Source organism: Ambystoma mexicanum, chromosome 3q (assembly GCF_040938575.1).
Source record: "Ambystoma mexicanum isolate Mex_15411 chromosome 3q, UKY_AmexF1_1, whole genome shotgun sequence".
In the NCBI taxonomy this organism is placed as follows: domain Eukaryota; kingdom Metazoa; phylum Chordata; class Amphibia; order Caudata; family Ambystomatidae; genus Ambystoma; species Ambystoma mexicanum.
In genome coordinates this window covers 1,105,300,852-1,105,324,334 of record NC_090926.1, presented here as the reverse complement: position 1 = coordinate 1,105,324,334, position 23,483 = coordinate 1,105,300,852, and the positions used below count along the sequence as shown (strand labels likewise).

General features: G+C 39.4%; 10 non-coding genes across 10 annotated transcripts; all 10 read right to left on the bottom strand.

Annotated features, from left to right (window-relative positions):
- Positions 1–1,345: 1,345 nt before the first annotated feature.
- TRNAW-CCA (transfer RNA tryptophan (anticodon CCA)) lies at positions 1,346–1,418 on the bottom strand. Its single transcript has one exon. It is a non-coding gene; the product is annotated as a tRNA-Trp (tRNA).
- A 1,968-nt stretch (positions 1,419–3,386) lies between these two features.
- On the bottom strand, positions 3,387–3,462 carry TRNAR-CCG (transfer RNA arginine (anticodon CCG)). The gene has a single exon. It is a non-coding gene; the product is annotated as a tRNA-Arg (tRNA).
- Positions 3,463–7,467: 4,005 nt separating this feature from the next.
- On the bottom strand, positions 7,468–7,540 carry TRNAR-CCG (transfer RNA arginine (anticodon CCG)). The gene has a single exon. It is a non-coding gene; the product is annotated as a tRNA-Arg (tRNA).
- A 1,965-nt stretch (positions 7,541–9,505) lies between these two features.
- TRNAR-CCG (transfer RNA arginine (anticodon CCG)) lies at positions 9,506–9,578 on the bottom strand. The gene has a single exon. It is a non-coding gene; the product is annotated as a tRNA-Arg (tRNA).
- A 1,965-nt stretch (positions 9,579–11,543) lies between these two features.
- Positions 11,544–11,616, bottom strand: TRNAW-CCA (transfer RNA tryptophan (anticodon CCA)). The gene has a single exon. It is a non-coding gene; the product is annotated as a tRNA-Trp (tRNA).
- Positions 11,617–13,584: 1,968 nt separating this feature from the next.
- On the bottom strand, positions 13,585–13,660 carry TRNAR-CCG (transfer RNA arginine (anticodon CCG)). Its single transcript has one exon. It is a non-coding gene; the product is annotated as a tRNA-Arg (tRNA).
- A 1,966-nt stretch (positions 13,661–15,626) lies between these two features.
- TRNAR-CCG (transfer RNA arginine (anticodon CCG)) lies at positions 15,627–15,699 on the bottom strand. Its single transcript has one exon. It is a non-coding gene; the product is annotated as a tRNA-Arg (tRNA).
- A 1,965-nt stretch (positions 15,700–17,664) lies between these two features.
- Positions 17,665–17,737, bottom strand: TRNAW-CCA (transfer RNA tryptophan (anticodon CCA)). The gene has a single exon. It is a non-coding gene; the product is annotated as a tRNA-Trp (tRNA).
- A 1,971-nt stretch (positions 17,738–19,708) lies between these two features.
- TRNAR-CCG (transfer RNA arginine (anticodon CCG)) lies at positions 19,709–19,781 on the bottom strand. Its single transcript has one exon. It is a non-coding gene; the product is annotated as a tRNA-Arg (tRNA).
- Positions 19,782–21,746: 1,965 nt separating this feature from the next.
- Positions 21,747–21,819, bottom strand: TRNAW-CCA (transfer RNA tryptophan (anticodon CCA)). The gene has a single exon. It is a non-coding gene; the product is annotated as a tRNA-Trp (tRNA).
- Between the last annotated feature and the right edge of the window lie 1,664 nt (positions 21,820–23,483).

Here is a 23,483-nt window from a genome sequence, read left to right as displayed (position 1 = left end):
TCTTGCCTGGCATATTTTCATTTCACCTGACATCTCTGACTTCCTATCTGTGGTGATCACTGTCTCACGGCCACCCACTTGGTAAAGATAATAACTAGGAGGTCATTGACTTAGTGATAATGTATTCATTGTCTCTAATGATGACTTCTATGATGCCCTCACACTGCAATGCCCTCTTCTAGGTTGGAACATCCTTGCTAACTTGCTTGACTTTTCAAGTAATCCTTCACCTGTTGAAGCCAGATATTTTCCAAAACATGTGTCACAGAGTCTCATGGGCATGACACTTGACACAATATCGATCTTGAGCACCAGATTTTTTGTGATTTTCATGTCTTACCTATTCATTTCCTTTGACATAGTTTCAGATCCTCTTATTAATCACTCACTGCAAGTTTTGAATGGTGCAGGTTTTGTGGACTTTTCTAAATAAAATGCATTACATTTGAATTCATCACTTTTCTTCCGGTTTTATCATGTTTATGTATTCCTAGTACACTAGTGTCGATTGGTCACTAAAAAGAGCACAACAGGATTCTATTCTACAGTACGGACCGTTGTCTTTCTCAATTGCTCCGATTCCATAATGGCAACAGTGCCGAGCAACAAGGGTACTTAACTGTGCAATCAATTCAAGAAAGTAGTTTCAACTCAGTGTCCACTTTCTGCAGAGACACTGGCAATAGGGCTAATTCGGGTGCTCTTACAGCAGGCTTCATTCTCATAAGACTATATTTTCTACTGCTAGTATTCTTGCAGAGGAAGGTGCTGTTCAGTAACATGTGAGTGCAGTGCAGCTCTATAAAAGGATGATCTACAATCCAGGGACACTACCCAACCAAGAGGACTTCCTGTAACATTCCACTACAGAGACAATCCCTTAAGAGAAACTTTTTCACTGCAGAGATTCTCACTGAGGAAAATGATTCTCAGTGACATGTCACTGCAAGGAGGCTAGCTTAGGAGGATTCTCTTCACAGTTGAGATGGCACCTGAGGAAGACACTTTTCAGCAATTGGTGGCTACAGGGGAGCTCACTTAAGAGTAACATCTTAAATGCTGGGGCCCTCATAAGGAATTGAATGAGCAGTATATGTTTCTCTGCTGCTATACTCCCTGAGAAGCAAAATATTAAGTGATATGTCACAGTTGCAAGGCAGCTCTATGAAGACAGGACAAGATTCACGTGTCTTTACTGCATAGTGTCGCGGTAATACATCAGTATTGACAAGGTGAATGAAATGAGTGTGATGATTTTCATTGATGAGACCTTTTAATCATCTTTATGTTAATATATGTTGAAATTCGTTCATATTTAATTAAGATCAAAATTAAAAATAACTGACGACCCAGGTGGGACTTAAACCCACAATCCCCAGCTTTGGAGGCTGATGCCTTATCCATTAGGCCACAGGGCCACTTGATAGAAAAGCACTGATCTGACCACAATAGACCAACTGAACACCAATTCAAACACAGAATAAACACCCCATGGCAAAAACAACAAAAACATGAAAAAAAAACACAGTCAACATGTAGAGCAAGTCTGTGAGTTTGGAAAACACACCTTGCATATGAAGGTCCAGTGAGCGAAGGTAAAGAAAGGAACAACTCCTGCAACACAAACCCTTCCGCAATTCATATTGAACACTTTTGATTGAAGAGAGTATACAGTGCGGTGGTTGCTACTCCTCGCCATCCTTATTTATAGTATTTTGATTTATATGCACTGAAATAGCTTTTAGTTTGGCTTCTGATGTTTTGTCTTCTAAAAAATGTATTTGTATGTACTGGTACTTTCTACAGATGGAAATGAAGATGAACTCAAAATAGGGACAAATAGTCCTGACATACACCAATCCTTAGCAACTGCTTTGGATTGGCCAAATGCGTAAATTCGATGCACTGTGTGTTATATTCTTGGCATTCGCACTTTACAAAATTTAAGAATTGCTGTAAGATTTTTCCATTATGGACACGCTTCTAGAGTTCCAGCATTTTTCTTACTCTGTCTCAAAAATTGATGATTTCTACAAACTAGATTTCTTGCCTGGCATATTTTCATTTCACCTGACATCTCTGACTTCCTATCTGTGGTGATCACTGTCTCACGGCCACCCACTTGGTAAAGATAATAACTAGGAGGTCATTGACTTAGTGATAATGTATTCATTGTCTCTAATGATGACTTCTATGATGCCCTCACACTGCAATGCCCTCTTCTAGGTTGGAACATCCTTGCTAACTTGCTTGACTTTTCAAGTAATCCTTCACCTGTTGAAGCCAGATATTTTCCGAAACATGTGTCACAGAGTCTCATGGGCATGACACTTGACACAATATCCATCTTGAGCACCAGATTTTTTGTGATTTTCATGTCTTACCTATTCATTTCCTTTGACATAGTTTCAGATCCTCTTATTAATCACTCACTGCAAGTTTTGAATGGTGCAGGTTTTGTGGACTTTTCTAAATAAAATGCATTACATTTGAATTCATCACTTTTCTTCCTGTTTTATCATGTTTATGTATTCCTGGTACACTGGTGTCGATTGGTCACTAAAAAGAGCACAACAGGATTCTATTCTACAGTACGGACCGTTGTCTTTCTCAATCGCTCCGATTCCATAATGGCAACAGTGCCGAGCAACAAGGGTACTTAACTGTGCAATCAATTCAAGAAAGTAGTTTCAACTCAGTGTCCACTTTCTGCAGAGACACTGGCAATAGGGCTATTTCGGGTGCTCTTACAGCAGGCTTCATTCTCATAAGACTATATTTTCTAATGCTAGTATTCTTGCAGAGGAAGGTGCTGTTCAGTAACATGTGAGTGCAGTGCAGCTCTATAAAAGGATGATCTACAATCCAGGGACACGACCCAACCAAGAGGACTTCCTGTAACATTCCACGACAGAGACAATCCCTTAAGAGAAACTTTTTCACTGCAGAGATTCTCACTGAGGAAAATGATTCTCAGTGCCAAAACACTGCAAGGAGGCTAGCTTAGGAGGATTCTCTTCACAGTTGAGATGGCACCTGAGGAAGACACTTTTCAGCAATTGGTGGCTACAGGGGAGCTCACTTAAGAGTAACATCTTAAATGCTGGGGCCCTCATAAGGAATTGAATTAGCAGTATCTGTTTCTCTGCTGCTATACTCCCTGAGAAGCAAAATATTAAGTGATATGTCACAGTTGCAAGGCAGCTCTATGAAGACAGGACAAGATTCACGTGTCTTTACTGCATAGTGTTGCGGTAATACATCAGTATTGACAAGGTGAATGAAATGAGTGTGATGATTTTCATTGATGAGACCTTTTAATCATCTTTATGTTAATATATGTTGAAATTCGTTCATATTTAATTAAGATCAAAATTAAAAATAATTGACTACCCAGGTGGGACTTGAACCCACAATCCCCAGCTTCGGAGGCTGACGCCTTATCCATTAGGCCACAGGGCCACTTGATGGAAAAGCACTGATCTGACCATAATAGACCAACTGAACACCAATTCACACACAGAATAAACACCCCATGGCAAAAACAACAAAAACATGAAAAAAAACACAGTCAACGTGTAAAGCAAGTCTGTGAGTTTGGAAAACACACCTTGCATATGATGGTCCAGTGAGCGAAGGTAAAGAAAGGAACAACTCCTGCAACACAAACCCTTCCGCAATTCATATTGAACACTTTTGATTGAAGAGAGTATACAGTGCGGTGGTTGCTACTCCTCGCCATCCTTATTTATAGTATTTTGATTTACATGCACTGAAATAGCTTTTAGTTTGGCTTCTGATGTTTTGTCTTCTAAAAAATTTGTATGTACTGGTACTTTCTACAGATGGAAATGAAGATGAACTCAAAATAGGGACAAATAGTCCTGACATACACCAATCCTTAGCAACTGCTTTGGATTGGCCAAATGCGTAAATTCGATGCACTGTGTGTTATATTCTTGGCATTCGCACTTTACAAAATTTAAGAATTGCTGTAAGATTTTTCCATTATGGACACTATTCTAGAGTTCCAGCATTTTTCTTACTCTGTCTCAAAAATTGATGATTTCTACAAACTAGATTTCTTGCCTGGCATATTTTCATTTCACCTGACATCTCTGACTTCCTATCTGTGGTGATCACTGTCTCACGGCCACCCACTTGGTAAAGATAATAACTAGGAGGTCATTGACTTAGTGATAATGTATTCATTGTCTCTAATGATGACTTCTATGATGCCCTCACACTGCAATGCCCTCTTCTAGGTTGGAACATCCTTGCTAACTTGCTTGACTTTTCAAGTAATCCTTCACCTGTTGAAGCCAGATATTTTCCGAAACATGTGTCACAGAGTCTCATGGGCATGACACTTGACACAATATCCATCTTGAGCACCAGATTTTTTGTGATTTTCATGTCTTACCTATTCATTTCCTTTGACATAGTTTCAGATCCTCTTATTAATCACTCACTGCAAGTTTTGAATGGTGCAGGTTTTGTGGACTTTTCTAAATAAAATGCATTACATTTGAATTCATCACTTTTCTTCCGGTTTTATCATGTTTATGTATTCCTAGTACACTAGTGTCGATTGGTCACTAAAAAGAGCACAACAGGATTCTATTCTACAGTACGGACCGTTGTCTTTCTCAATTGCTCCGATTCCATAATGGCAACAGTGCCGAGCAACAAGGGTACTTAACTGTGCAATCAATTCAAGAAAGTAGTTTCAACTCAGTGTCCACTTTCTGCAGAGACACTGGCAATAGGGCTATTTCGGGTGCTCTTACAGCAGGCTTCATTCTCATAAGACTATATTTTCTACTGCTAGTATTCTTGCAGAGGAAGGTGCTGTTCAGTAACATGTGAGTGCAGTGCAGCTCTATAAAAGGATGATCTACAATCCAGGGACACTACCCAACCAAGAGGACTTCCTGTAACATTCCACGACAGAGACAATCCCTTAAGAGAAACTTTTTCACTGCAGAGATTCTCACTGAGGAAAATGATTCTCAGTGACATGTCACTGCAAGGAGGCTAGCTTAGGAGGATTCTCTTCACAGTTGAGATGGCACCTGAGGAAGACACTTTTCAGCAATTGGTGGCTACATGGGAGCTCACTTAAGAGTAACATCTTAAATGCTGGGGCCCTCATAATGAATTGAATGAGCAGTATATGTTTCTCTGCTGCTATACTCCCTGAGAAGCAAAATATTAAGTGATATGTCACAGTTGCAAGGCAGCTCTATGAAGACAGGACAAGATTCACGTGTCTTTACTGCATAGTGTCGCGGTAATACATCAGTATTGACAAGGTGAATGAAATGAGTGTGATGATTTTCATTGATGAGACCTTTTAATCATCTTTATGTTAATATATGTTGAAATTCGTTCATATTTAATTAAGATCAAAATTAAAAATAATTGACTACCCAGGTGGGACTTGAAACCACAATCCCCAGCTTCGGAGGCTGACGCCTTATCCATTAGGCCACAGGGCCACTTGATGGAAAAGCACTGATCTGACCATAATAGACCAACTGAACACCAATTCACACACAGAATAAACACCCCATGGCAAAAACAACAAAAACATGAAAAAAAACACAGTCAACGTGTAAAGCAAGTCTGTGAGTTTGGAAAACACACCTTGCATATGATGGTCCAGTGAGCGAAGGTAAAGAAAGGAACAACTCCTGCAACACAAACCCTTCCGCAATTCATATTGAACACTTTTGATTGAAGAGAGTATACAGTGCGGTGGTTGCTACTCCTCGCCATCCTTATTTATAGTATTTTGATTTATATGCACTGAAATAGCTTTTAGTTTGGCTTCTGATGTTTTGTCTTCTAAAAAATTTGTATGTACTGGTACTTTCTACAGATGGAAATGAAGATGAACTCAAAATAGGGACAAATAGTCCTGACATACACCAATCCTTAGCAACTGCTTTGGATTGGCCAAATGCGTAAATTCGATGCACTGTGTGTTATATTCTTGGCATTCGCACTTTACAAAATTTAAGAATTGCTGTAAGATTTTTCCATTATGGACACTATTCTAGAGTTCCAGCATTTTTCTTACTCTGTCTCAAAAATTGATGATTTCTACAAACTAGATTTCTTGCCTGGCATATTTTCATTTCACCTGACATCTCTGACTTCCTATCTGTGGTGATCACAGTCTCACGGCCACCCACTTGGGAAAGATAATAACTAGGAGGTCATTGACTTAGTGATAATGTATTCATTGTCTCTAATGATGACTTCTATGATGCCCTCACACTGCAATGCCCTCTTCTAGGTTGGAACATCCTTGCTAACTTGCTTGACTTTTCAAGTAATCCTTCACCTGTTGAAGCCAGATATTTTCCGAAACATGTGTCACAGAGTCTCATGGGCATGACACTTGACACAATATCCATCTTGAGCACCAGATTTTTTGTGATTTTCATGTCTTACCTATTCATTTCCTTTGACATAGTTTCAGATCCTCTTATTAATCACTCACTGCAAGTTTTGAATGGTGCAGGTTTTGTGGACTTTTCTAAATAAAATGCATTACATTTGAATTCATCACTTTTCTTCCTGTTTTATCATGTTTATGTATTCCTGGTACACTGGTGTCGATTGGTCACTAAAAAGAGCACAACAGGATTCTATTCTACAGTACGGACCGTTGTCTTTCTCAATCGCTCCGATTCCATAATGGCAACAGTGCCGAGCAACAAGGGTACTTAACTGTGCAATCAATTCAAGAAAGTAGTTTCAACTCAGTGTCCACTTTCTGCAGAGACACTGGCAATAGGGCTATTTCGGGTGCTCTTACAGCAGGCTTCATTCTCATAAGACTATATTTTCTAATGCTAGTATTCTTGCAGAGGAAGGTGCTGTTCAGTAACATGTGAGTGCAGTGCAGCTCTATAAAAGGATGATCTACAATCCAGGGACACTACCCAACCAAGAGGACTTCCTGTAACATTCCACGACAGAGACAATCCCTTAAGAGAAACTTTTTCACTGCAGAGATTCTCACTGAGGAAAATGATTCTCAGTGCCAAAACACTGCAAGGAGGCTAGCTTAGGAGGATTCTCTTCACAGTTGAGATGGCACCTGAGGAAGACACTTTTCAGCAATTGGTGGCTACAGGGGAGCTCACTTAAGAGTAACATCTTAAATGCTGGGGCCCTCATAAGGAATTGAATTAGCAGTATCTGTTTCTCTGCTGCTATACTCCCTGAGAAGCAAAATATTAAGTGATATGTCACAGTTGCAAGGCAGCTCTATGAAGACAGGACAAGATTCACGTGTCTTTACTGCATAGTGTCGCGGTAATACATCAGTATTGACAAGGTGAATGAAATGAGTGTGATGATTTTCATTGATGAGACCTTTTAATCATCTTTATGTTAATATATGTTGAAATTCGTTCATATTTAATTAAGATCAAAATTAAAAATAATAGACTACCCAGGTGGGACTTGAACCCACAATCCCCAGCTTCGGAGGCTGACGCCTTATCCATTAGGCCACAGGGCCACTTGATGGAAAAGCACTGATCTGACCATAATAGACCAGCTGAACACCAATTCACACACAGAATAAACACCCCATGGCAAAAACAACAAAAACATGAAAAAAACACAGTCAACATGTAAAGCAAGTCTGTGAGTTTGGAAAACACACCTTGCATATGATGGTCCAGTGAGCGAAGGTAAAGAAAGGAACAACTCCTGCAACACAAACCCTTCCGCAATTCATATTGAACACTTTTGATTGAAGAGAGTATACAGTGCGGTGGTTGCTACTCCTCGCCATCCTTATTTATAGTATTTTGATTTATATGCACTGAAATAGCTTTTAGTTCGGCTTCTGATGTTTTGTCTTCTAAAAAATGTGTATATACTGGTACTTTCTACAGATGGAAATGAAGATGAACTCAAAATAGGGACAAATAGTCCTGACATGCACCAATCCTTAGCAACTGCTTTGGATTGGCCAAATGCGTAAATTCGATGCACTGTGTGTTATATTCTTGGCATTCGCACTTTACAAAATTTAAGAATTGCTGTAAGATTTTTCCATTATGGACACTATTCTAGAGTTCCAGCATTTTTCTTACTCTGTCTCAAAAATTGATGATTTCTACAAACTAGATTTCTTGCCTGGCATATTTTCATTTCACCTGACATCTCTGACTTCCTATCTGTGGTGATCACTGTCTCACGGCCACCCACTTGGTAAAGATAATAACTAAGAGGTCATTGACTTAGTGATAATGTATTCATTGTCTCTAATGATGACTTCTATGATGCCCTCACACTGCAATGCCCTCTTCTAGGTTGGAACATCCTTGCTAACTTGCTTGCCTTTTCAAGTAATCCTTCACCTGTTGAAGCCAGATATTTTCCGAAACATGTGTCACAGAGTCTCATGGGCATGACACTTGACACAATATCCATCTTGAGCACCAGATTTTTTGTGATTTTCATGTCTTACCTATTCATTTCCTTTGACATAGTTTCAGATCCTCTTATTAATCACTCACTGCAAGTTTTGAATGGTGCAGGTTTTGTGGACTTTTCTAAATAAAATGCATTACATTTGAATTCATCACTTTTCTTCCGGTTTTATCATGTTTATGTATTCCTAGTACACTAGTGTCGATTGGTCACTAAAAAGAGCACAACAGGATTCTATTCTACAGTACGGACCGTTGTCTTTCTCAATTGCTCCGATTCCATAATGGCAACAGTGCCGAGCAACAAGGGTACTTAACTGTGCAATCAATTCAAGAAAGTAGTTTCAACTCAGTGTCCACTTTCTGCAGAGACACTGGCAATAGGGCTATTTCGGGTGCTCTTACAGCAGGCTTCATTCTCATAAGACTATATTTTCTACTGCTAGTATTCTTGCAGAGGAAGGTGCTGTTCAGTAACATGTGAGTGCAGTGCAGCTCTATAAAAGGATGATCTACAATCCAGGGACACTACCCAACCAAGAGGACTTCCTGTAACATTCCACGACAGAGACAATCCCTTAAGAGAAACTTTTTCACTGCAGAGATTCTCACTGAGGAAAATGATTCTCAGTGACATGTCACTGCAAGGAGGCTAGCTTAGGAGGATTCTCTTCACAGTTGAGATGGCACCTGAGGAAGACACTTTTCAGCAATTGGTGGCTACATGGGAGCTCACTTAAGAGTAACATCTTAAATGCTGGGGCCCTCATAATGAATTGAATGAGCAGTATATGTTTCTCTGCTGCTATACTCCCTGAGAAGCAAAATATTAAGTGATATGTCACAGTTGCAAGGCAGCTCTATGAAGACAGGACAAGATTCACGTGTCTTTACTGCATAGTGTCGCGGTAATACATCAGTATTGACAAGGTGAATGAAATGAGTGTGATGATTTTCATTGATGAGACCTTTTAATCATCTTTATGTTAATATATATTGAAATTCGTTCATATTTAATTAAGATCAAAATTAAAAATAATTGACGACCCAGGTGGGACTTGAACCCACAATCCCCAGCTTCGGAGGCTGATGCCTTATCCATTAGGCCACAGGGCCACTTGTTGGCAAAGCACTGATCTGACCATAATACACCATCTGAACACCAATTCACACACAGAATAAACACCCCATGGCAAAAACAACAAAAACATGAAAAAAACACAGTCAACATGTAAAGCAAGTCTGTGAGTTTGGAAAACACACCTTGCATATGATGGTCCAGTGAGCGAAGGTAAAGAAAGGAACAACTCCTGCAACACAAACCCTTCCGCAATTCATATTGAACACTTTTGATTGAAGAGAGTATACAGTGCGGTGGTTGCTACTCCTCGCCATCCTTATTTATAGTATTTTGATTTATATGCACTGAAATAGCTTTTAGTTCGGCTTCTGATGTTTTGTCTTCTAAAAAATGTGTATATACTGGTACTTTCTACAGATGGAAATGAAGATGAACTCAAAATAGGGACAAATAGTCCTGACATGCACCAATCCTTAGCAACTGCTTTGGATTGGCCAAATGCGTAAATTCGATGCGCTGTGTGTTATATTCTTGGCATTCGCACTTTACAAAATTTAAGAATTGCTGTAAGATTTTTCCATTATGGACACTATTCTAGAGTTCCAGCATTTTTCTTACTCTGTCTCAAAAATTGATGATTTCTACAAACTAGATTTCTTGCCTGGCATATTTTCATTTCACCTGACATCTCTGACTTCCTATCTGTGGTGATCACTGTCTCACGGCCACCCACTTGGTAAAGATAATAACTAGGAGGTCATTGACTTAGTGATAATGTATTCATTGTCTCTAATGATGACTTCTATGATGCCCTCACACTGCAATGCCCTCTTCTAGGTTGGAACATCCTTGCTAACTTGCTTGACTTTTCAAGTAATCCTTCACCTGTTGAAGCCAGATATTTTCCAAAACATGTGTCACAGAGTCTCATGGGCATGACACTTGACACAATATCCATCTTGAGCACCAGATTTTTTGTGATTTTCATGTCTTACCTATTCATTTCCTTTGACATAGTTTCAGATCCTCTTATTAATCACTCACTGCAAGTTTTGAATGGTGCAGGTTTTGTGGACTTTTCTAAATAAAATGCATTACATTTGAATTCATCACTTTTCTTCCGGTTTTATCATGTTTATGTATTCCTAGTACACTAGTGTCGATTGGTCACTAAAAAGAGCACAACAGGATTCTATTCTACAGTACGGACCGTTGTCTTTCTCAATTGCTCCGATTCCATAATGGCAACAGTGCCGAGCAACAAGGGTACTTAACTGTGCAATCAATTCAAGAAAGTAGTTTCAACTCAGTGTCCACTTTCTGCAGAGACACTGGCAATAGGGCTAATTCGGGTGCTCTTACAGCAGGCTTCATTCTCATAAGACTATATTTTCTACTGCTAGTATTCTTGCAGAGGAAGGTGCTGTTCAGTAACATGTGAGTGCAGTGCAGCTCTATAAAAGGATGATCTACAATCCAGGGACACTACCCAACCAAGAGGACTTCCTGTAACATTCCACTACAGAGACAATCCCTTAAGAGAAACTTTTTCACTGCAGAGATTCTCACTGAGGAAAATGATTCTCAGTGACATGTCACTGCAAGGAGGCTAGCTTAGGAGGATTCTCTTCACAGTTGAGATGGCACCTGAGGAAGACACTTTTCAGCAATTGGTGGCTACAGGGGAGCTCACTTAAGAGTAACATCTTAAATGCTGGGGCCCTCATAAGGAATTGAATGAGCAGTATATGTTTCTCTGCTGCTATACTCCCTGAGAAGCAAAATATTAAGTGATATGTCACAGTTGCAAGGCAGCTCTATGAAGACAGGACAAGATTCACGTGTCTTTACTGCATAGTGTCGCGGTAATACATCAGTATTGACAAGGTGAATGAAATGAGTGTGATGATTTTCATTGATGAGACCTTTTAATCATCTTTATGTTAATATATGTTGAAATTCGTTCATATTTAATTAAGATCAAAATTAAAAATAACTGACGACCCAGGTGGGACTTAAACCCACAATCCCCAGCTTTGGAGGCTGATGCCTTATCCATTAGGCCACAGGGCCACTTGATAGAAAAGCACTGATCTGACCATAATAGACCAACTGAACACCAATTCAAACACAGAATAAACACCCCATGGCAAAAACAACAAAAACATGAAAAAAAAACACAGTCAACATGTAGAGCAAGTCTGTGAGTTTGGAAAACACACCTTGCATATGAAGGTCCAGTGAGCGAAGGTAAAGAAAGGAACAACTCCTGCAACACAAACCCTTCCGCAATTCATATTGAACACTTTTGATTGAAGAGAGTATACAGTGCGGTGGTTGCTACTCCTCGCCATCCTTATTTATAGTATTTTGATTTATATGCACTGAAATAGCTTTTAGTTTGGCTTCTGATGTTTTGTCTTCTAAAAAATGTATTTGTATGTACTGGTACTTTCTACAGATGGAAATGAAGATGAACTCAAAATAGGGACAAATAGTCCTGACATACACCAATCCTTAGCAACTGCTTTGGATTGGCCAAATGCGTAAATTCGATGCACTGTGTGTTATATTCTTGGCATTCGCACTTTACAAAATTTAAGAATTGCTGTAAGATTTTTCCATTATGGACACGCTTCTAGAGTTCCAGCATTTTTCTTACTCTGTCTCAAAAATTGATGATTTCTACAAACTAGATTTCTTGCCTGGCATATTTTCATTTCACCTGACATCTCTGACTTCCTATCTGTGGTGATCACTGTCTCACGGCCACCCACTTGGTAAAGATAATAACTAGGAGGTCATTGACTTAGTGATAATGTATTCATTGTCTCTAATGATGACTTCTATGATGCCCTCACACTGCAATGCCCTCTTCTAGGTTGGAACATCCTTGCTAACTTGCTTGACTTTTCAAGTAATCCTTCACCTGTTGAAGCCAGATATTTTCCGAAACATGTGTCACAGAGTCTCATGGGCATGACACTTGACACAATATCCATCTTGAGCACCAGATTTTTTGTGATTTTCATGTCTTACCTATTCATTTCCTTTGACATAGTTTCAGATCCTCTTATTAATCACTCACTGCAAGTTTTGAATGGTGCAGGTTTTGTGGACTTTTCTAAATAAAATGCATTACATTTGAATTCATCACTTTTCTTCCTATTTTATCATGTTTATGTATTCCTGGTACACTGGTGTCGATTGGTCACTAAAAAGAGCACAACAGGATTCTATTCTACAGTACGGACCGTTGTCTTTCTCAATCGCTCCGATTCCATAATGGCAACAGTGCCGAGCAACAAGGGTACTTAACTGTGCAATCAATTCAAGAAAGTAGTTTCAACTCAGTGTCCACTTTCTGCAGAGACACTGGCAATAGGGCTATTTCGGGTGCTCTTACAGCAGGCTTCATTCTCATAAGACTATATTTTCTAATGCTAGTATTCTTGCAGAGGAAGGTGCTGTTCAGTAACATGTGAGTGCAGTGCAGCTCTATAAAAGGATGATCTACAATCCAGGGACACGACCCAACCAAGAGGACTTCCTGTAACATTCCACGACAGAGACAATCCCTTAAGAGAAACTTTTTCACTGCAGAGATTCTCACTGAGGAAAATGATTCTCAGTGCCAAAACACTGCAAGGAGGCTAGCTTAGGAGGATTCTCTTCACAGTTGAGATGGCACCTGAGGAAGACACTTTTCAGCAATTGGTGGCTACAGGGGAGCTCACTTAAGAGTAACATCTTAAATGCTGGGGCCCTCATAAGGAATTGAATTAGCAGTATCTGTTTCTCTGCTGCTATACTCCCTGAGAAGCAAAATATTAAGTGATATGTCACAGTTGCAAGGCAGCTCTATGAAGACAGGACAAGATTCACGTGTCTTTACTGCATAGTGTTGCGGTAATACATCAGTATTGACAAGGTGAATGAAATGAGTGTGATGATTTTCATTGATGAGACCTTTTAATCATCTTTATGTTAATATATGTTGAAATTCGTTCATATTTAATTAAGATCAAAATTAAAAATAATTGACTACCCAGGTGGGACTTGAACCCACAATCCCCAGCTTCGGAGGCTGACGCCTTATCCATTAGGCCACAGGGCCACTTGATGGAAAAGCACTGATCTGACCATAATAGACCAACTGAACACCAATTCACACACAGAATAAACACCCCATGGCAAAAACAACAAAAACATGAAAAAAAACACAGTCAACGTGTAAAGCAAGTCTGTGAGTTTGGAAAACACACCTTGCATATGATGGTCCAGTGAGCGAAGGTAAAGAAAGGAACAACTCCTGCAACACAAACCCTTCCGCAATTCATATTGAACACTTTTGATTGAAGAGAGTATACAGTGCGGTGGTTGCTACTCCTCGCCATCCTTATTTATAGTATTTTGATTTACATGCACTGAAATAGCTTTTAGTTTGGCTTCTGATGTTTTGTCTTCTAAAAAATTTGTATGTACTGGTACTTTCTACAGATGGAAATGAAGATGAACTCAAAATAGGGACAAATAGTCCTGACATACACCAATCCTTAGCAACTGCTTTGGATTGGCCAAATGCGTAAATTCGATGCACTGTGTGTTATATTCTTGGCATTCGCACTTTACAAAATTTAAGAATTGCTGTAAGATTTTTCCATTATGGACACTATTCTAGAGTTCCAGCATTTTTCTTACTCTGTCTCAAAAATTGATGATTTCTACAAACTAGATTTCTTGCCTGGCATATTTTCATTTCACCTGACATCTCTGACTTCCTATCTGTGGTGATCACTGTCTCACGGCCACCCACTTGGTAAAGATAATAACTAGGAGGTCATTGACTTAGTGATAATGTATTCATTGTCTCTAATGATGACTTCTATGATGCCCTCACACTGCAATGCCCTCTTCTAGGTTGGAACATCCTTGCTAACTTGCTTGACTTTTCAAGTAATCCTTCACCTGTTGAAGCCAGATATTTTCCGAAACATGTGTCACAGAGTCTCATGGGCATGACACTTGACACAATATCCATCTTGAGCACCAGATTTTTTGTGATTTTCATGTCTTACCTATTCATTTCCTTTGACATAGTTTCAGATCCTCTTATTAATCACTCACTGCAAGTTTTGAATGGTGCAGGTTTTGTGGACTTTTCTAAATAAAATGCATTACATTTGAATTCATCACTTTTCTTCCGGTTTTATCATGTTTATGTATTCCTAGTACACTAGTGTCGATTGGTCACTAAAAAGAGCACAACAGGATTCTATTCTACAGTACGGACCGTTGTCTTTCTCAATTGCTCCGATTCCATAATGGCAACAGTGCCGAGCAACAAGGGTACTTAACTGTGCAATCAATTCAAGAAAGTAGTTTCAACTCAGTGTCCACTTTCTGCAGAGACACTGGCAATAGGGCTATTTCGGGTGCTCTTACAGCAGGCTTCATTCTCATAAGAGTATATTTTCTACTGCTAGTATTCTTGCAGAGGAAGGTGCTGTTCAGTAACATGTGAGTGCAGTGCAGCTCTATAAAAGGATGATCTACAATCCAGGGACACTACCCAACCAAGAGGACTTCCTGTAACATTCCACGACAGAGACAATCCCTTAAGAGAAACTTTTTCACTGCAGAGATTCTCACTGAGGAAAATGATTCTCAGTGACATGTCACTGCAAGGAGGCTAGCTTAGGAGGATTCTCTTCACAGTTGAGATGGCACCTGAGGAAGACACTTTTCAGCAATTGGTGGCTACATGGGAGCTCACTTAAGAGTAACATCTTAAATGCTGGGGCCCTCATAATGAATTGAATGAGCAGTATATGTTTCTCTGCTGCTATACTCCCTGAGAAGCAAAATATTAAGTGATATGTCACAGTTGCAAGGCAGCTCTATGAAGACAGGACAAGATTCACGTGTCTTTACTGCATAGTGTCGCGGTAATACATCAGTATTGACAAGGTGAATGAAATGAGTGTGATGATTTTCATTGATGAGACCTTTTAATCATCTTTATGTTAATATATATTGAAATTCGTTCATATTTAATTAAGATCAAAATTAAAAATAATTGACGACCCAGGTGGGACTTGAACCCACAATCCCCAGCTTCGGAGGCTGATGCCTTATCCATTAGGCCACAGGGCCACTTGTTGGCAAAGCACTGATCTGACCATAATACACCATCTGAACACCAATTCACACACAGAATAAACACCCCATGGCAAAAACAACAAAAACATGAAAAAAACACAGTCAACATGTAAAGCAAGTCTGTGAGTTTGGAAAACACACCTTGCATATGATGGTCCAGTGAGCGAAGGTAAAGAAAGGAACAACTCCTGCAACACAAACCCTTCCGCAATTCATATTGAACACTTTTGATTGAAGAGAGTATACAGTGCGGTGGTTGCTACTCCTCGCCATCCTTATTTATAGTATTTTGATTTATATGCACTGAAATAGCTTTTAGTTCGGCTTCTGATGTTTTGTCTTCTAAAAAATGTGTATATACTGGTACTTTCTACAGATGGAAATGAAGATGAACTCAAAATAGGGACAAATAGTCCTGACATGCACCAATCCTTAGCAACTGCTTTGGATTGGCCAAATGCGTAAATTCGATGCACTGTGTGTTATATTCTTGGCATTCGCACTTTACAAAATTTAAGAATTGCTGTAAGATTTTTCCATTATGGACACTATTCTAGAGTTCCAGCATTTTTCTTACTCTGTCTCAAAAATTGATGATTTCTACAAACTAGATTTCTTGCCTGGCATATTTTCATTTCACCTGACATCTCTGACTTCCTATCTGTGGTGATCACTGTCTCACGGCCACCCACTTGGTAAAGATAATAACTAGGAGGTCATTGACTTAGTGATAATGTATTCATTGTCTCTAATGATGACTTCTATGATGCCCTCACACTGCAATGCCCTCTTCTAGGTTGGAACATCCTTGCTAACTTGCTTGACTTTTCAAGTAATCCTTCACCTGTTGAAGCCAGATATTTTCCAAAACATGTGTCACAGAGTCTCATGGGCATGACACTTGACACAATATCCATCTTGAGCACCAGATTTTTTGTGATTTTCATGTCTTACCTATTCATTTCCTTTGACATAGTTTCAGATCCTCTTATTAATCACTCACTGCAAGTTTTGAATGGTGCAGGTTTTGTGGACTTTTCTAAATAAAATGCATTACATTTGAATTCATCACTTTTCTTCCGGTTTTATCATGTTTATGTATTCCTAGTACACTAGTGTCGATTGGTCACTAAAAAGAGCACAACAGGATTCTATTCTACAGTACGGACCGTTGTCTTTCTCAATTGCTCCGATTCCATAATGGCAACAGTGCCGAGCAACAAGGGTACTTAACTGTGCAATCAATTCAAGAAAGTAGTTTCAACTCAGTGTCCACTTTGTGCAGAGACACTGGCAATAGGGCTAATTCGGGTGCTCTTACAGCAGGCTTCATTCTCATAAGACTATATTTTCTACTGCTAGTATTCTTGCAGAGGAAGGTGCTGTTCAGTAACATGTGAGTGCAGTGTAGCTCTATAAAAGGATGATCTACAATCCAGGGACACTACCCAACCAAGAGGACTTCCTGTAACATTCCACTACAGAGACAATCCCTTAAGAGAAACTTTTTCACTGCAGAGATTCTCACTGAGGAAAATGATTCTCAGTGACATGTCACTGCAAGGAGGCTAGCTTAGGAGGATTCTCTTCACAGTTGAGATGGCACCTGAGGAAGACACTTTTCAGCAATTGGTGGCTACAGGGGAGCTCACTTAAGAGTAACATCTTAAATGCTGGGGCCCTCATAAGGAATTGAATGAGCAGTATATGTTTCTCTGCTGCTATACTCCCTGAGAAGCAAAATATTAAGTGATATGTCACAGTTGCAAGGCAGCTCTATGAAGACAGGACAAGATTCACGTGTCTTTACTGCATAGTGTCGCGGTAATACATCAGTATTGACAAGGTGAATGAAATGAGTGTGATGATTTTCATTGATGAGACCTTTTAATCATCTTTATGTTAATATATGTTGAAATTCGTTCATATTTAATTAAGATCAAAATTAAAAATAACTGACGACCCAGGTGGGACTTAAACCCACAATCCCCAGCTTTGGAGGCTGATGCCTTATCCATTAGGCCACAGGGCCACTTGATAGAAAAGCACTGATCTGACCATAATAGACCAACTGAACACCAATTCAAACACAGAATAAACACCCCATGGCAAAAACAACAAAAACATGAAAAAAAAACACAGTCAACATGTAGAGCAAGTCTGTGAGTTTGGAAAACACACCTTGCATATGAAGGTCCAGTGAGCGAAGGTAAAGAAAGGAACAACTCCTGCAACACAAACCCTTCCGCAATTCATATTGAACACTTTTGATTGAAGAGAGTATACAGTGCGGTGGTTGCTACTCCTCGCCATCCTTATTTATAGTATTTTGATTTATATGCACTGAAATAGCTTTTAGTTTGGCTTCTGATGTTTTGTCTTCTAAAAAATGTATTTGTATGTACTGGTACTTTCTACAGATGGAAATGAAGATGAACTCAAAATAGGGACAAATAGTCCTGACATACACCAATCCTTAGCAACTGCTTTGGATTGGCCAAATGCGTAAATTCGATGCACTGTGTGTTATATTCTTGGCATTCGCACTTTACAAAATTTAAGAATTGCTGTAAGATTTTTCCATTATGGACACTATTCTAGAGTTCCAGCATTTTTCTTACTCTGTCTCAAAAATTGATGATTTCTACAAACTAGATTTCTTGCCTGGCATATTTTCATTTCACCTGACATCTCTGACTTCCTATCTGTGGTGATCACTGTCTCACGGCCACCCACTTGGTAAAGATAATAACTAGGAGGTCATTGACTTAGTGATAATGTATTCATTGTCTCTAATGATGACTTCTATGATGCCCTCACACTGCAATGCCCTCTTCTAGGTTGGAACATCCTTGCTAACTTGCTTGACTTTTCAAGTAATCCTTCACCTGTTGAAGCCAGATATTTTCCGAAACATGTGTCACAGAGTCTCATGGGCATGACACTTGACACAATATCCATCTTGAGCACCAGATTTTTTGTGATTTTCATGTCTTACCTATTCATTTCCTTTGACATAGTTTCAGATCCTCTTATTAATCACTCACTGCAAGTTTTGAATGGTGCAGGTTTTGTGGACTTTTCTAAATAAAATGCATTACATTTGAATTCATCACTTTTCTTCCTGTTTTATCATGTTTATGTATTCCTGGTACACTGGTGTCGATTGGTCACTAAAAAGAGCACAACAGGATTCTATTCTACAGTACGGACCGTTGTCTTTCTCAATCGCTCCGATTCCATAATGGCAACAGTGCCGAGCAACAAGGGTACTTAACTGTGCAATCAATTCAAGAAAGTAGTTTCAACTCAGTGTCCACTTTCTGCAGAGACACTGGCAATAGGGCTATTTCGGGTGCTCTTACAGCAGGCTTCATTCTCATAAGAGTATATTTTCTACTGCTAGTATTCTTGCAGAGGAAGGTGCTGTTCAGTAACATGTGAGTGCAGTGCAGCTCTATAAAAGGATGATCTACAATCCAGGGACACTACCCAACCAAGAGGACTTCCTGTAACATTCCACGACAGAGACAATCCCTTAAGAGAAACTTTTTCACTGCAGAGATTCTCACTGAGGAAAATGATTCTCAGTGACATGTCACTGCAAGGAGGCTAGCTTAGGAGGATTCTCTTCACAGTTGAGATGGCACCTGAGGAAGACACTTTTCAGCAATTGGTGGCTACATGGGAGCTCACTTAAGAGTAACATCTTAAATGCTGGGGCCCTCATAATGAATTGAATGAGCAGTATATGTTTCTCTGCTGCTATACTCCCTGAGAAGCAAAATATTAAGTGATATGTCACAGTTGCAAGGCAGCTCTATGAAGACAGGACAAGATTCACGTGTCTTTACTGCATAGTGTCGCGGTAATACATCAGTATTGACAAGGTGAATGAAATGAGTGTGATGATTTTCATTGATGAGACCTTTTAATCATCTTTATGTTAATATATATTGAAATTCGTTCATATTTAATTAAGATCAAAATTAAAAATAATTGACGACCCAGGTGGGACTTGAACCCACAATCCCCAGCTTCGGAGGCTGATGCCTTATCCATTAGGCCACAGGGCCACTTGTTGGCAAAGCACTGATCTGACCATAATACACCATCTGAACACCAATTCACACACAGAATAAACACCCCATGGCAAAAACAACAAAAACATGAAAAAAACACAGTCAACATGTAAAGCAAGTCTGTGAGTTTGGAAAACACACCTTGCATATGATGGTCCAGTGAGCGAAGGTAAAGAAAGGAACAACTCCTGCAACACAAACCCTTCCGCAATTCATATTGAACACTTTTGATTGAAGAGAGTATACAGTGCGGTGGTTGCTACTCCTCGCCATCCTTATTTATAGTATTTTGATTTATATGCACTGAAATAGCTTTTAGTTCGGCTTCTGATGTTTTGTCTTCTAAAAAATGTGTATATACTGGTACTTTCTACAGATGGAAATGAAGATGAACTCAAAATAGGGACAAATAGTCCTGACATGCACCAATCCTTAGCAACTGCTTTGGATTGGCCAAATGCGTAAATTCGATGCACTGTGTGTTATATTCTTGGCATTCGCACTTTACAAAATTTAAGAATTGCTGTAAGATTTTTCCATTATGGACACTATTCTAGAGTTCCAGCATTTTTCTTACTCTGTCTCAAAAATTGATGATTTCTACAAACTAGATTTCTTGCCTGGCATATTTTCATTTCACCTGACATCTCTGACTTCCTATCTGTGGTGATCACTGTCTCACGGCCACCCACTTGGTAAAGATAATAACTAGGAGGTCATTGACTTAGTGATAATGTATTCATTGTCTCTAATGATGACTTCTATGATGCCCTCACACTGCAATGCCCTCTTCTAGGTTGGAACATCCTTGCTAACTTGCTTGACTTTTCAAGTAATCCTTCACCTGTTGAAGCCAGATATTTTCCAAAACATGTGTCACAGAGTCTCATGGGCATGACACTTGACACAATATCCATCTTGAGCACCAGATTTTTTGTGATTTTCATGTCTTACCTATTCATTTCCTTTGACATAGTTTCAGATCCTCTTATTAATCACTCACTGCAAGTTTTGAATGGTGCAGGTTTTGTGGACTTTTCTAAATAAAATGCATTACATTTGAATTCATCACTTTTCTTCCGGTTTTATCATGTTTATGTATTCCTAGTACACTAGTGTCGATTGGTCACTAAAAAGAGCACAACAGGATTCTATTCTACAGTACGGACCGTTGTCTTTCTCAATTGCTCCGATTCCATAATGGCAACAGTGCCGAGCAACAAGGGTACTTAACTGTGCAATCAATTCAAGAAAGTAGTTTCAACTCAGTGTCCACTTTCTGCAGAGACACTGGCAATAGGGCTAATTCGGGTGCTCTTACAGCAGGCTTCATTCTCATAAGACTATATTTTCTACTGCTAGTATTCTTGCAGAGGAAGGTGCTGTTCAGTAACATGTGAGTGCAGTGTAGCTCTATAAAAGGATGATCTACAATCCAGGGACACTACCCAACCAAGAGGACTTCCTGTAACATTCCACTACAGAGACAATCCCTTAAGAGAAACTTTTTCACTGCAGAGATTCTCACTGAGGAAAATGATTCTCAGTGACATGTCACTGCAAGGAGGCTAGCTTAGGAGGATTCTCTTCACAGTTGAGATGGCACCTGAGGAAGACACTTTTCAGCAATTGGTGGCTACAGGGGAGCTCACTTAAGAGTAACATCTTAAATGCTGGGGCCCTCATAAGGAATTGAATGAGCAGTATATGTTTCTCTGCTGCTATACTCCCTGAGAAGCAAAATATTAAGTGATATGTCACAGTTGCAAGGCAGCTCTATGAAGACAGGACAAGATTCACGTGTCTTTACTGCATAGTGTCGCGGTAATACATCAGTATTGACAAGGTGAATGAAATGAGTGTGATGATTTTCATTGATGAGACCTTTTAATCATCTTTATGTTAATATATGTTGAAATTCGTTCATATTTAATTAAGATCAAAATTAAAAATAACTGACGACCCAGGTGGGACTTAAACCCACAATCCCCAGCTTTGGAGGCTGATGCCTTATCCATTAGGCCACAGGGCCACTTGATAGAAAAGCACTGATCTGACCATAATAGACCAACTGAACACCAATTCAAACACAGAATAAACACCCCATGGCAAAAACAACAAAAACATGAAAAAAAAACACAGTCAACATGTAGAGCAAGTCTGTGAGTTTGGAAAACACACCTTGCATATGAAGGTCCAGTGAGCGAAGGTAAAGAAAGGAACAACTCCTGCAACACAAACCCTTCCGCAATTCATATTGAACACTTTTGATTGAAGAGAGTATACAGTGCGGTGGTTGCTACTCCTCGCCATCCTTATTTATAGTATTTTGATTTATATGCACTGAAATAGCTTTTAGTTTGGCTTCTGATGTTTTGTCTTCTAAAAAATGTATTTGTATGTACTGGTACTTTCTACAGATGGAAATGAAGATGAACTCAAAATAGGGACAAATAGTCCTGACATACACCAATCCTTAGCAACTGCTTTGGATTGGCCAAATGCGTAAATTCGATGCACTGTGTGTTATATTCTTGGCATTCGCACTTTACAAAATTTAAGAATTGCTGTAAGATTTTTCCATTATGGACACTATTCTAGAGTTCCAGCATTTTTCTTACTCTGTCTCAAAAATTGATGATTTCTACAAACTAGATTTCTTGCCTGGCATATTTTCATTTCACCTGACATCTCTGACTTCCTATCTGTGGTGATCACTGTCTCACGGCCACCCACTTGGTAAAGATAATAACTAGGAGGTCATTGACTTAGTGATAATGTATTCATTGTCTCTAATGATGACTTCTATGATGCCCTCACACTGCAATGCCCTCTTCTAGGTTGGAACATCCTTGCTAACTTGCTTGACTTTTCAAGTAATCCTTCACCTGTTGAAGCCAGATATTTTCCGAAACATGTGTCACAGAGTCTCATGGGCATGACACTTGACACAATATCCATCTTGAGCACCAGATTTTTTGTGATTTTCATGTCTTACCTATTCATTTCCTTTGACATAGTTTCAGATCCTCTTATTAATCACTCACTGCAAGTTTTGAATGGTGCAGGTTTTGTGGACTTTTCTAAATAAAATGCATTACATTTGAATTCATCACTTTTCTTCCTGTTTTATCATGTTTATGTATTCCTGGTACACTGGTGTCGATTGGTCACTAAAAAGAGCACAACAGGATTCTATTCTACAGTACGGACCGTTGTCTTTCTCAATCGCTCCGATTCCATAATGGCAACAGTGCCGAGCAACAAGGGTACTTAACTGTGCAATCAATTCAAGAAAGTAGTTTCAACTCAGTGTCCACTTTCTGCAGAGACACTGGCAATAGGGCTATTTCGGGTGCTCTTACAGCAGGCTTCATTCTCATAAGACTATATTTTCTAATGCTAGTATTCTTGCAGAGGAAGGTGCTGTTCAGTAACATGTGAGTGCAGTGCAGCTCTATAAAAGGATGATCTACAATCCAGGGACACTACCCAACTAAGAGGACTTCCTGTAACATTCCACTACAGAGACAATCCCTTAAGAGAAACTTTTTCACTGCAGAGATTCTCACTGAGGAAAATGATTCTCAGTGCCAAAACACTGCAAGGAGGCTAGCTTAGGAGGATTCTCTTCACAGTTGAGATGGCACCTGAGGAAGACACTTTTCAGCAATTGGTGGCTACAGGGGAGCTCAC